The sequence below is a fragment of the Schistocerca piceifrons genome, chromosome 7 (assembly GCF_021461385.2).
Source record: "Schistocerca piceifrons isolate TAMUIC-IGC-003096 chromosome 7, iqSchPice1.1, whole genome shotgun sequence".
NCBI classification, from domain to species: Eukaryota; Metazoa; Arthropoda; class Insecta; order Orthoptera; family Acrididae; genus Schistocerca; species Schistocerca piceifrons.
In genome coordinates this window covers 215,266,938-215,280,859 of record NC_060144.1, presented here as the reverse complement: position 1 = coordinate 215,280,859, position 13,922 = coordinate 215,266,938, and positions in this window count along the sequence as shown.

Genomic DNA, 13,922 nt, shown 5'->3' with positions numbered 1-13,922 from the left:
TGACCATTCATACATATTTGATTTCAAATGGGGTCAACAGAACTACCATATAGTTACTGTAACAAATGTCTGTACTGTGCTCTGAAGTTTGCAAAAAAAATTGTGTGGAGTCTGCTGTTCCCAAAGTTTCACAATAGTTGTTTTATCGCAGTTTAAACAAAAACTGTCCAGCTTACATTTTTTTCTGTGTTATACATATCTCTTCATTCTAACAATGCACACATCTGAAGTAGCTTCCACCTCCTTTTAAACTGCAGCTTCTGACAGTCCAGTTTGCAATTAGATCAGCAAAAATCATCAATTAACAGGATTAAAATGCAGTGAACTCTGAGACAAGCTGTGGTCTGTAAGTGTTATATAAAACTGGACACACAGCTTCAGACTTCTTCCTGCCTATTTGTGCAATACCTTTCCTTATGAATGAACATTCTTCTTAGGTTTTCTCTTTCCTTTCCACTGAGGAAGCTCTGAAAATAAAAATAAGATGACTAACAGGTACGAGTTTCTATACAGTACAGGTAAATCCTTTTGGAAAGTGATATTGTTAAACTGTTTGTACATTTCCTTACATTCCATGGAATTAAAAACCATTTCCTCTCTTTCAGTAAGTGATCTATGCTGATATTGTAGATGGCTTCTTAGGTCTTGCATAAAACAGCAAATAAAAACATCACATTCTGCACAGGATACCTCAAAAACAAGGAAAAGACAAAGAAAATTAATAAGACTACCAAATGTGTGTGTGCATTGAGTAAATGTATTCACCAACTACCTTCCTGTGAGGTATTGTTAACTTAACAATATCAGTAGGACTCTCTTAAACTTATGGAATGAGACTAGTTAAATTAACAAAACACTAAAAATGTGTAACATACACTACAACAACATACACAGAATAGAATGTGTGGAAATGATAGTGGACAATTAAATATACGAGTTGCAAAATGGTCTGTAGAATGACAAAAAACTTACTTAGAAAATAGTTATTAGATATATACTATCTGATGAAAGTAACCAGGCACCTGTGTAGTTCAAAACTGACCACTACATGTCAGGAGAGGCAGAAACAACCAGTATTACAGGAGGTAGGGTGTACTGTGTTGTCAGTAGAGTACCAGTAAGAGTAGTATGCATAGGTCAGGAGAGCTGAGCAAGTTTGTACAAAAACCATTCATTAGATGTTACTTCAATAGAAAATCTATAAGAGAAATTTCAGCCCAAGTACTAAAGCTTCCCAAGCTGACTCTTTGTGATATGACTGCTAAATCAATACCAGAGGGTCCTCATATACAGACAGATAGCAACTGTCGAACATTGTGGACGGAGGCAGTTTTTTTTTTTTTTTTTTTTTTTTTTTTTAACACATCCATGACATCAGCAGAAAAAAATCTCTCACAAGTTTTGGAGTGCTACTAGCAGCACAGTTAGCACAATGACTGTACGCTGGAGAAGTTAAGAAGAATGAGATACAAAGGTGAAGCAGTTCCTCTGTAGTCAATGAGTGATGCTTCAGGTGTTGTAAAAAGTGATGTCAGTGGACAGCGAATGGCTGGAAACAAGTGATTTAGAATAATGAAAGATGATGCATCCCACTGCAATCTGATGGAGGGGTTTGTGTTTGACAAATACGTGGAGAGTGTTACCTGCCACCATATGTAGTGCCAACATGAAGTACAGAGGTAGTGGTGTTATGATACGGGGTTGTTTTTCATTGTTTGTGTGTGGTCCTCTTATTGTACTTAAGAGAAAAATTGCAGAAGGATATGAACACATTTTACAGCATTGTGTACTACAGTTTGTGAACAATAACACTCCTGAAATGGACTGGCCTGCCCAGAGTCCCACTCTAAATGCAACTGAACTCATCTGAAATTAGAACGGCAACTTTGCTCCAGACCCAAGGGTCCAACATTACTGATTTCCCTGATTTCCAGTCTGGATGAAGAACAGGTTACCATTCCTCATAAACATCCAGACACCTCACTTAAAGAGTCACAGGCAGAGTTCAAGCCATTATAAAGATGAAGGGTGGAAACAACCTATACTGTTGAGGTCCACTAACAAGTGTCCAGATACTTTTTATCAGACAGTGTATATTTTGCAAACAACTACTTCGATTAATGTACAGGTGCAGATGAAATGTGCCTGTTGCTGTTTCTGTCATTGTTTCAGTTACTTTCAACTGCATAGCAATGAAGCAAAGGAAGGAGTGAAGTGTGTGCATTAGAATGAATTGCAATATTCCAATGTAATTATGTGTGTCACATGTTTATGTATCTGTATACAGTTCTATACATCAAATATTCAGTAAAACAATACTGGGGCAAATGACTGGTAGCTATTGCATTACGGTAGGCTTTGAGTTGATCAATTCAACAATAAGGAAGTAATAAAATTCTGAGGAAAAATATTTGCCATGATATTTTTGCACAGTCTTCTGGCTGTCATCAGGTGCATACTAGTGAATGTATACACACTGGAAAAAGTATACACCTGAAGATGGCCAGAATACTGTGCCAAAATATTGTGGCAGCAAGTTACTGACACTCAACAGATCACACAAAATTTTATACAACAATCTGTATCATGGAAAAGTTTTAGATTTCACAAATACGTAACTACATCAATACCAATAAATTTATGTTGTTGTTATTGTGGTCCTCAGTCCTGAGACTGGTTTGATGCAGCTCCGCATACTACTCTATCCTGTGAAAGCTGCTTCATCTCCCAGTACTTACTGCAACCTACATCCTTCTGAATCTGCTTAGTGTATTCATCTCTTGGTCTCCCTCTAAGATTTTTACCCTCCACGCTGCCCTCCATTACTAAATTGGTGATCCCTTGATGCCTCAGAACATGTCCTACCAACCAATCCCTTCTTCTAGTCAAGTTGTGCCACAAACTCCTCTTCTCCCAGTTCTATTCAATACCTCCTCAGTAGTTATGTGATCCACCCATCTAATCTTCAACATTCTTCTGTAGCACCACATTTCAAAAGCTTCTATTCACTTCTTGTCTGAACTATTTATTGCCCATGTTTCACTTTCATACATGGCTACACTCCATACAAATACTTTTAAAAATGACTTCCTGACACTTAAATCTATACTCGATGTTAACAAATTTCTCTTCTTCAGAAACACTTACCTTGTCATTGCCAGTCTACATTTTATATCCTCTCTACTTCAACCATCATCAGTTATTTTGCTTCCCAATTAGTGAAACTCCTTTACTACTTTAAGTGTCTCATTCCCTAATCTAATTCCCTCAGCATCACCTGAGTTAACTCGACTACATTCCATTATTCTCATTTTGCCTTTGTTGATGTTCATCTTATCCTCCTTTCAGGACACTATCCAATCGGTTCAACTGCTCTTCCAAGTCCTTTGTTGTCTCTGACAGAATTACAATGTCATCAGCAAACCTTAAACTTTTTGTTTCATCTCCATGGATTTTAATACCTACTCTGAATTTTTCTTTTGTTTCCTTTATTGCTTGCTCAATATACAGATTCAATAACATCAGGGAGAGGCTACAACCATGTCTCACTCCCTTCCCAACCACTGCTTCCCTTTCATGTCCCTCTATTCCTATAACTGCCATTTGGTTTCTGTATAAATTGTAAATAGCTTTACACTCCCTATATTTTACCCCTCCCACCTTCGGAATTTGAAAGAGAGTATTCCAGTCAACATTGTCAAAAGCTCTTTCTAAGTCTACAAATGCTAGAAACGTAGGTTTGCCTTTTCTTAATCTAGCTTCTAAGATAAGTCGTAGTGTCAGTATTGCCTCACGTGTTCCAGTATTTCTATGGAATTCAAATTGATCTTCCCCGAGGTCAGCTTCTACCAGTTTTTCCATTCGTCTGTAAAGTTAGTCATTCCAATCCCTTTCCACTCCCGGGATTGGAATGACTCCTTACCCTCTCCCTTAAAACCCACACCCTTTCGTCTTTCCCTCTCCTTCCCTCTTTCCTGATGAAGCAACCGTGGGTTACGAAAGCTTGATATTTGTGTGTGTGTTTGTGTGTTTTTTATTGTGTCTATCTACCAGCACTTTCCTGTTTGTAAGTCATAGCATCTTTTTTAATATATAGATATTTTACATCAATGTGTGAGAAAGACTTTTTACATGGAATACACAGTTGATATTTAGATATAACACATAATAATTCTAACACTTTTGTACATATTATTTATTTAGATAATAATAACAGTAAGATAAAAATTACTATTGACACAGAGTACATAAATCTAATTGTTTCGCATGAAGCTATTCCAAGTATTTGTTTACACTATAATAGCAGTTGGTCATTAAAAATTTGAATGCTTCTTAAAATGAAGACTTTTTTGTATTTCTTTTACTTTTACCGGTAGTTTGTTATACAATCTTCTTCCTTGTATGTTTGTTTGTTTCTGCGCCAAAGCCTTGTTAACTCTTTTAATATGAATGTCATTGCACTTTCTTGTGTTGTATGTAGATCCAATTTGGATTGTAAATTGTCAATATTTCTTTTTACATTAATTATACTTTTTTGTACATAGAGGCACGGTAGGGGTAGAATATTTAGCTGTTGAAATAATTGCTTTGAAGGAGTTAGCCTTGCACTGTTGGTAATTATTCTAACAGCTCGTTTTTGTAGAGTGAAGATGGTTTTGAGATTTTTCTTACTACGAACCCAGAAGGTGAGGTCATAGGTAATAGTAGAATGTATATAAGCAATGTAAACAGTTCTGCTACATTCCCTACTACATACAAAGCTAATAACACATAATGCAAAGCAAGTGGAGCTTAACTTATGAGAGAGATACAGGATGTGGGATTCCCAGTCAAAATTTTCGTCTATATGTACACCTAAGAATTTTGCGGTAGCAACTTTCACAATTTCTTTATTTTGTATTCTGAGTGTGAATTTGTTTTCCTGTAATGGATATAATAAGTTTTAGAGATATTTATGCTTAATTTGTTCATTTAAAACCAATTTTGCAAATATTACATAACTCTGGTTGCAGATGTTGGCAATACCCGGTTTATGTCAGTTACTACAATGTTTGTGTCAGCCGCAGACAGGGTTATGTGAGTACCAATTACTGGAATCTTGATATCATTTATATAAAGAAGAAATAGGAGAGGTCCTAGAACACTCCCCTGCGGTACCCCAATTGGCACAGTCTGAATATCTGATCTGTAACAATACTTTGGTTTTTCCTGTTTGTTATTGAAATTTCTACTACCTGTTTCCTGTTATGGAGATATGACTGAAAACACTTTTTTGCTACTCCTCGTATACCAACATATTCTAATTTGTCTAGCAGGATATCATGTTGGACAGTATCAAATGCCTTTGATAAGTCCAGGTTTATTCCTATTGTACAGTTATTCCTATCTACCCCTGTTACAATATTTTCAATGAATTGGGTGATGGCTGACTCTGTACTCATTCCTTTGTGAAAGCCGTGTTGGTTTACAGACAATAAATTGAATTTCTCGAGGTAATTTGTAATTCTGGTTTTCATGACTGTCTCTATTACTTTCGAAAATACCGATTATAAAGCTATTGGTCTATAGTTTTCCACTTCATATATTTTGCCCTTTTTATACAATGGTTTTATTTTTGCAATTTTTTATCATTGTGGAAAGACTGCTTCTGACAATGATATGTTTATGATGCATGAGAGAGGTTCTGATATGACACTAGCACGTCTCCTCATGACTGAACAAGGTACTTCATCAGTCCCTGAGGACATTTTATTCTTCATTGTTTTTATTATTCGATTAACTTCTAGTTTGTTTGTGGGAGGTAGCAATATTGAATTAACACTTTGTTCTCGTGGGATTGATGTTCTACTGATCCTAGAACAATTTTTACTCAGATTGATTGGACTAACATTAACATAATTTGTTAAAGTAAGATTTCTGACTAGCACACCTTGATCATCTTTTAAAACAAAGTCATCTACATTTCTAACATTTTTGCTTGGGCATATTTCTCTTTTTACTACATTCCATATAGCTTTCAATTTGTTTGCTGACCCAGCAGTTACACTGTCATTGCGCATTGTCTTGGCTTTTTTTATCACCTTCCTGTAAATTTTCTTACATGTCTTAACAAAATCTGTGAAGTGTTCATCTTTGTTGTCTTTTTTGAGTTGACTGATATATTTTAGTGTTTGACTAGATACTCTAATAGCAGGTGTTATCCACTGGCTTGTGTTTTTAGGCATGACATTGATATTTGTGAGCTTTTTTGGAAAACACATCTCAAATAGGGACATGACTGTACTAGAAAAAGCATTGAAAGATTCCTCAGTTGTTGTTTAGGCAAAGACATCTTCCCAGGTTTCATTAGCTAACAACTGGATGAAAGTATTCACTTTTTCTGTATAGAAGTGCCTTTTGTATTCCCACTTACACTTTACTGCCTTGGGTACAGAGGAATTTATGTATGCTAATAGTGTATTGTAATCCGAAAGACCTAAGTTTACGTTTAGTGCCTCAGTGATACCATTATCCATATTTGTGAAAATATTGTCTGAAAGAGAAGCTGAGAGTTCTGTTATTCTGGTGGCATCTGTAAAAAGTGGTTTCATGTTAAAGCTGCTTAGTATACTCAAAAGCTGTCTTTTTTCATCACTTTCAATTAACAGGTTAATATTAAAATCCCCACATAACAATAATTTCACTTCATTACTATACAAAGTGTTTAATGCTGCTTCAATTTTTTTGAAGAATATGTTTTTGTCACCCAGTGGTGATCTATATATTGTTATGACAACTAGTTTTTCACTATTCTCCTCAGTTTTTAACTCTGTGGCACATGATTCAAAATTTTTTTCTGTGTTTAGATGGTCCAATCCTGTTTTCACTTTGAACTGCAGTCCTACTCTGGAGTAAATGCATACCCCACCATTTTTAAAAACACTTCGGCAATAATGTGATGCTAAATCAAAGTTGCTTATATTTATGAGACTTAATTCACTAGCCTTGCACCAATGTTCAGATAAACAAATACAAGAGACATCATCAAGATTGTGTAAAGCTACTTCTAGATCTAGCACTTTGTTTTTGAGGCACTGAATATTCTGACACATTATCCTGATGGGTTTGCAAGTATTTTTTCTTTTGTCATTACCTGGTAATGAGCTGATTTTTCCATAGTAGTTGTGACTTATCTGCAAATTTTTTTCTGGTTTGTCACAATCTTTTCCTTTTCTTTGTTTGAAGCCATAAAAAATCTTTATTTAATGATGTAGATGTACCTTGTCATTGACTCCTCCTTAAACAGTGGTACTGTGTTTCTTTCCCCAATTCTTGTCAATTTTAGTGGGTGATCAAGTGCAGCTGTTCAGAAATATTTTGTCACAAATATTGTCAGATTTAAATTTATGTCCATGTCATGGAATTGCCTCACTGTACAAATTCTTCCTGAACTTGGAAGTCTTACTATGTACTTCACACAGCACTTTTTGAGATTACCAGTTTTAAATATGCTGGTATAAATACGTTACTCAACATTTTAAAAGAGCTTAAGCCATACAAAAAACATAAATAATTAAACCAACTGTAACCAGCATAACATTGAAAGTAAAATTTATGGACAACTATAAGAAAATCCTGAAACAAAAGCAGGAGTAGGACAAGCAGATGGCTTGCTTGCCTCTACTTTTTAACTGTGCATTAGAGAAAGTGGTTAGAGAACAGAGGAAGGCCATAAATATTTAAGTGTATAAAAATAGGAAGAATGCCAAACAAGATCACTGCTTATTATCCAGAGTTTGCAGATGACATGCAATTAATGTAGATTCACTTGAAAGTGTACAAGAATGAATCAGAACTATGTCAAGCAGCAAAAGTAGGATTATGAGTGGCACTTGAAAAACAGTTCATGAGAAGCATCACTCACCATAAAAGCTTAAAATCAGTAACACAACATCTGAAGTACTCTTTTTAAATATCTAGAACAGATATTCAACAACATGAAGGAGAAAACATGAATCAACAACAGAGACTAGAATACATAAAATAAATAGAGCCTTCCAAATAACAAGAAACAAATAATGGGCAGTCAAATGGAAATGAGAAAGATGGGGGAAAAGTAAATAAAGTGTTTATCATTTCAACAGTAATCACCATAACAGTTAATCCATTTATCCAACAGAGACAAAACAGTCAATGTCTTCTTGGTAAAATATTTGTGGCTGCCTGCGGAACCTTGACTGTATCCAGGTGTGCATCTCATTTGAAGTACATTGACAGCCATGAATGTCTGTCCTCAGGGCTCCAACTATACAAAATTTGCATGGAAGAGATCGAGACTGTACGGAATATGTTTAAGTGCTTCCCAGTGGAGCTTCTGCAGCATATTTGAAACAACCTTGGCAATGTATGGACAGGCATTTTCCTGCAACAGAATGTTGTCAGCATTCCTGGGCACCTCAAATTTTCCACAGTGTCCACATACTGCAGTGCATTATTTGTGGCATCACGTTCCAGAAAGTCTGTGAGCAGTGAGTCCATGCAATCAAAGAAGGAGGTCATCTGGTATGCATGGCTTTGATTTTTTCAATGGGGGTGAATGTATATGCTTCCACAAGTGGCTCAAAATGACACCTTATCTCACCTCCTGCAACAATATGGGACAGGAAACACTACTCTTTATCATAATGCCATGACAAGTGTCTTTATAATTTAGACATTCCGTTCAAGTTCTGCTCCTCTGTCAAGCTGTGGGGAACCCACTGCATGCAGATTTTCTGGAACTTCAGATGCTCCATCATGATTGCATGAGAAGTCTGTGACTGATGCCCAACAAGAACTGAATGTCTTCCACCATCTGCCATTGGTCATTTCTGATAAGAGCAGCCACCACAGCACTGACAGAAAGAATAATGATATGATGAACCTGCACAGACCAACCGATGCCTTTCAATGACACCCAACCAACCTGAAATCATATTCTGTGAAAACACATGCACACTTCACATACTGTGTTCACCAACACAGAAAACATTCAGGCATCAGTCAGCCAGTCTCTCTCTCTCTCGCTCTCTCTCCCTCTCTCTCTCTCTCTCTCTCCCCCCCCCCCCCCCCCCCCCCCCCCCACACACACACACACACACATGTGCACAGGCGTGCACGTATGCACATTGACATGTCAAGCACCGAGCACGTCTAACAGACAAATGACATGGCAATGAATGTTTGCACTGTTCCTTCTTGCTTCCCAATAGAGAGCAGTTCTATACATACACCCACCTGCATTACCAGTGTCCCAGCCAAACTTGCTTGTATAATCTGTCTTGTTTTTCGTTTGACTGCCCCTTATGTACACTAAAAATATTTATCATTGAGCATGGAAAACACACAATGAAACAGTTGTAAAGACTATTTATAGTCTTAAAATGACTACAAAAGGACAGCTCAAAAATTACAAAAAAATTGAAAGAAGAAACCTATGAAAGATAGTAGGCAGCAGTGAATCAGAATACAAATTAAGATCTAATACAGAACTATATCTGAAACTTTCAAGGTTAACACATGTCATGAGAAAATGATTGAAATTCAGTGGACACACATGCACTATGAATAATGAAAGAATAACTAAATAAATATGACTTATTAGACAACTGCAAAATTTGCAATAAAAATGTAGGTGTTGACATGGGCACAGTAAGAAACAGAACACTTCTTAAGGAAGTGAAGGGAAAGGCAGGCTTTTGGGACAGGAAACTAAAATCAAGGACTGAAAGAATGTTGACACAAGAATACATTTAACAACATTCTGAAGTGTGAGCCCAACGGAAACTGCATTGAAACACATAGGCAGGTTGCAAAATTGTATGGGAAGAAATGAAAACCAACTATACATTCCAAGTTGTGTAAGGTAAATTAACTGACCCGTTCAAGTGACTGCAGCTAGAATATTGCATTTTTTTTTATAGAATATAAATGCACATGATGTATTTATGCTTCTCTTTGAAGCCTCACCATTCCAAGTGAATAGCTGATGGATGTTTCCAGAGTTTGTGCAGTCACATTTTTGACAGAATGAGGGTATTTCTTCGAATTTGTGGTGCTGCACATTTGCTACCAAGGTACAAGTTAAATAGAGGCCACACTTTGCATTTTTTGTAGTTTATGTATGATACATGTACACAATACACATCAAAATACTCTTGAGACTTGGCATTTATCTAATGCATGTTTTTTAAATTTACCTTGCAGTTTTATTTTTTATTATGGAAAGTACATTCCTCAGTGCTACCGAAAGCTTTCTTCAAATTTAACCACCATTTAAACATTGAGTAACTGAATACTGGAGTTATTTAACAATATTTTCAGCCACTGTGCGGTGTGAAAAGAGCCATGCAGCAAATACAAAAAGCTGAAAGAGAAGTCAAGGGTTTGCATGAATGTCACTGTTGTCATTAAGAAAATTTGTAGGTCAAATCTGTGTTCTACTAAATTTACTTTCATTGTTATCCCAAAGTACCATTAGGGAGCAAAGATACTGGGATGATAGTGTAAGAATCCCATGGTACCTGAAAAGGCATCTGGAAGACAGTTATCAACTTTGTACAAAGTTCTTATAGCATCCTTCCCCAGAATAAACACCGAGATTACTGCTGCACTGCTTAAAAGATATTATGCCTTAGGACTGTATAGAGAACCAGTATGGTAGCAATACTGTTTCTGGGAAAGCTTTCAAAATGCAAATTATGTAGAACCGAGTTTTTTGTTAACTTATCCATATAATGGTACCACCTCTATTTGTTACCAATCTGGATACATGGGCACAACACTACACACACAAAAATAGTGTGAACAAAGTATTCAACACTGATGAAGCTTAATTCTAGAAAATATATTACTTTTTTCTTTTATTAATAACAATGCTAGTTGGCAATGACCCTCAACACTTAATTGCTGAGGTTGATGTAATGTTATGCCTTAAGGCTTGACTACAAACAGTATTAGTGATGTTTCTGGTGGACATTCTGCTATTGTGGGGAACAGGCTCAGTGCTATGTGACCACTGGCTTGAGCGATTATTAGTCCTAATCGTTATTGATGGGTGGCAGCAGGTAGTTTTAACACTTTCATGCCATCTTGTTTATGGCACTCAGTTAGCAAATATTAAGTATACTTTCATTCTGTATAAATAATTATTCATGCTGTCATTACATTAATTGTTTGCTACTTCCACCAAGAGAAAAATTAGTTATTAATTCCATATGGCAGAACTTTTATTCCCATAACCTCCATACATAGCAATGGCCTCCTGCTTGCCACAACATGTGCATTTCCTTATCTGCCAAAGCTTGTGTCATGAGTGATATGTTTATGTTCACACAGTTCTAGTTTCTAATGTGGAACAGGCATCTCATTCTACAGAATACATAGCAGTCACTGTTCCTGATGTTACTTTGGAATAACGTAATGTGGCAAGCACTATCGCAGTGTCCACATATGCAAATCTGATTCTTTCAGAGTGCATTACACATTCTGGGTAAGAGTTGTAGTTATAGCTTATATTTCCTTTTTTATGTTTTTAGGATAATTTACTTCACTGTTCCATTACACTACATTGCATAACAAACTATGGCGACGCACTACTATCAGTATGTGGCCACCACCCATCTGCCCTAGCAATCGACAATGTGTTATAGCAGATGACACGTCACTTGGCAGAAAACTAGATTACTATCTGTAAGCATCCTAGGCGAAGAGTTTTCTCTGTCCTGCCTTCTCTGATGTAGTGCATGTGTTTTACTCGCAAGCATGCTATGGGAAGCACTCCCAGTCCCTGATGCTTCCCATGCTGGCGCTGAGCTGTCCTCATGATGAGCACAGTGATAAATTTTTTCACATGTTCAAGTTATTAACATATCAGAACTAAATGGCTTGCCATACTGCCACATGACAGGCTAATGACTTCTGCAGACATCAACGGCAAGCCAGTTTTGTGTGTGTATTAAGCAAACAGTGCTGCAGGTTTCCCTTGGCATCTATGGAGAACTGGTTGGCATATAACTGACCTGGTATTTTGGGGCACGAATGATTCAGCATTGTCTCACTGTGGCTTTCACAATCGTGGAGTATCCACTTCATGGAGTTCATTATGATATAGTGAGTGCAATGTGATCTGATGCCTCTGAACTAGGTGACACGCTGCGATGCCACATGTGTGGCAATTACAGATGAAATCCGAAACATTTTTAGATTAGTTTGCCTTATGACCCCAAATCCATTACTGTGCTGTGCTATTGCTTTAGCCACTGTACATGATTAGTAATTACATACTAAATTAGTATATTTTATATATTTTTTCCTTGTTTGTTTTTGTCAGATTATATATGCTCACGTTACATGGCAATGTAAACAGATATGCTACTGTGTACATACGTTTTTCATGTAACAAGTGTCTGGGAGCAATATGTATATGGACATCACCTTTTGGACAAGATGCAGGGTGATTTTAAATATTTTAGAGATGACAAACATTTATAATGTGGTGAGTTTTACCCACTTGACATCTTGTGCATGTGGTCAGTGTAAAATGTGTGTGAACATCGTATAGGAACATGAATAAACGCAACTGTCACATATGAGTGTATGAACAGCCAAATGCAGTTCAGGATTGGGAATGTGACACATCTGAAGTGAATGTGTGGATGGGAGTACCTTCATACCTGCCGAGAAGACAATTACAGAAACAGTTTACCTTGACATGGTTCAACAGTGTGTGCAACCAAACCAGTCATCGTTTGGGATTACATGGGGGTAACATTTTCTGTTAGATGGATTGGCCGCACAACCACAAAGACTATGGGCTTCTCCCTCTCCTAACCTGGTGTCTTTGGACTTTTTTGTTTGAGGTTTTATAAAGCCACAGGTGTACCAGGTGAAGATTAATAGCCTAGACCAGTTGATACAGCACATAACCGATGCAGCAGAACCAATAACACAAGACATGTTGGTGACTGTGTGTCATGCCACACAAGAGAGATGGTAGCTGTGCTTAGATCTACAGGGTCATCACCTTGAAATGTATTGATGAGTGTTCCCCACGTGGTGTGTAATGAAGCTGTAACTTCCATTTTGTTAAGACACACGTGTTTTTCCTAAATGACAAGGGACTTTTGAATCATCCTGTATATTAATGTGAGTTACACATGTATCTTGTGTTGGAGTTACTGTTGTAAATGGATGTTATCATAATATGGCTCAGTGAGTAACAATTCATTCACCAAAATAACAGTTTTTAATATGACATGTAAAGACAGCTGCAGTAAAATAAATTTGTGTGTGGATGTGGGAGGGGGGGGGGGGGGGTGGCATGATGCGCATACACACACACAGCTTTATTTCCAACAAAGATTCCACTTGTGGATGCAGATGTAACTACTATGTTCCTGAGGAAAGAGTTTATTGGCCCCTCCACTGATAGTTGAACATCCTATGGTAATACTTTGGAAAACCTATCAGCAACCTAATTTTGAGTTGAATAAGTGTTTGTACTTCACATCAAAAGCTCCATATTATTAAGTGTTAATTAAAAATTAAGAAATCCCAACATAATCATGGCCCTGCTCCTGCATACTTTATCACTGACTCAGTAGAGCAGAATTAGTAACTCATTTACAGTTTTTAATCTGAACTTGGAAAATGGATATTGCATAACTACAAGAAGAAATAAATGAATTGCACAAGCTCAGATTTCCACATGGTCGTTCAAACCTTACAGAGTAGTAGACAAAAGTGAAGTGCAATAGCAGAGAGCAAAAGTGCAAAATGGAAAAAAATTAAAGTAATAAAAGTTTTGTGCACAAAATCTTCTTTCAAGTACTTTCCACCACAGATTACGGAAGTGTAGTGTGTATTTCTCATGAAACATGTGAAAATAAATAGGACAATGTGAA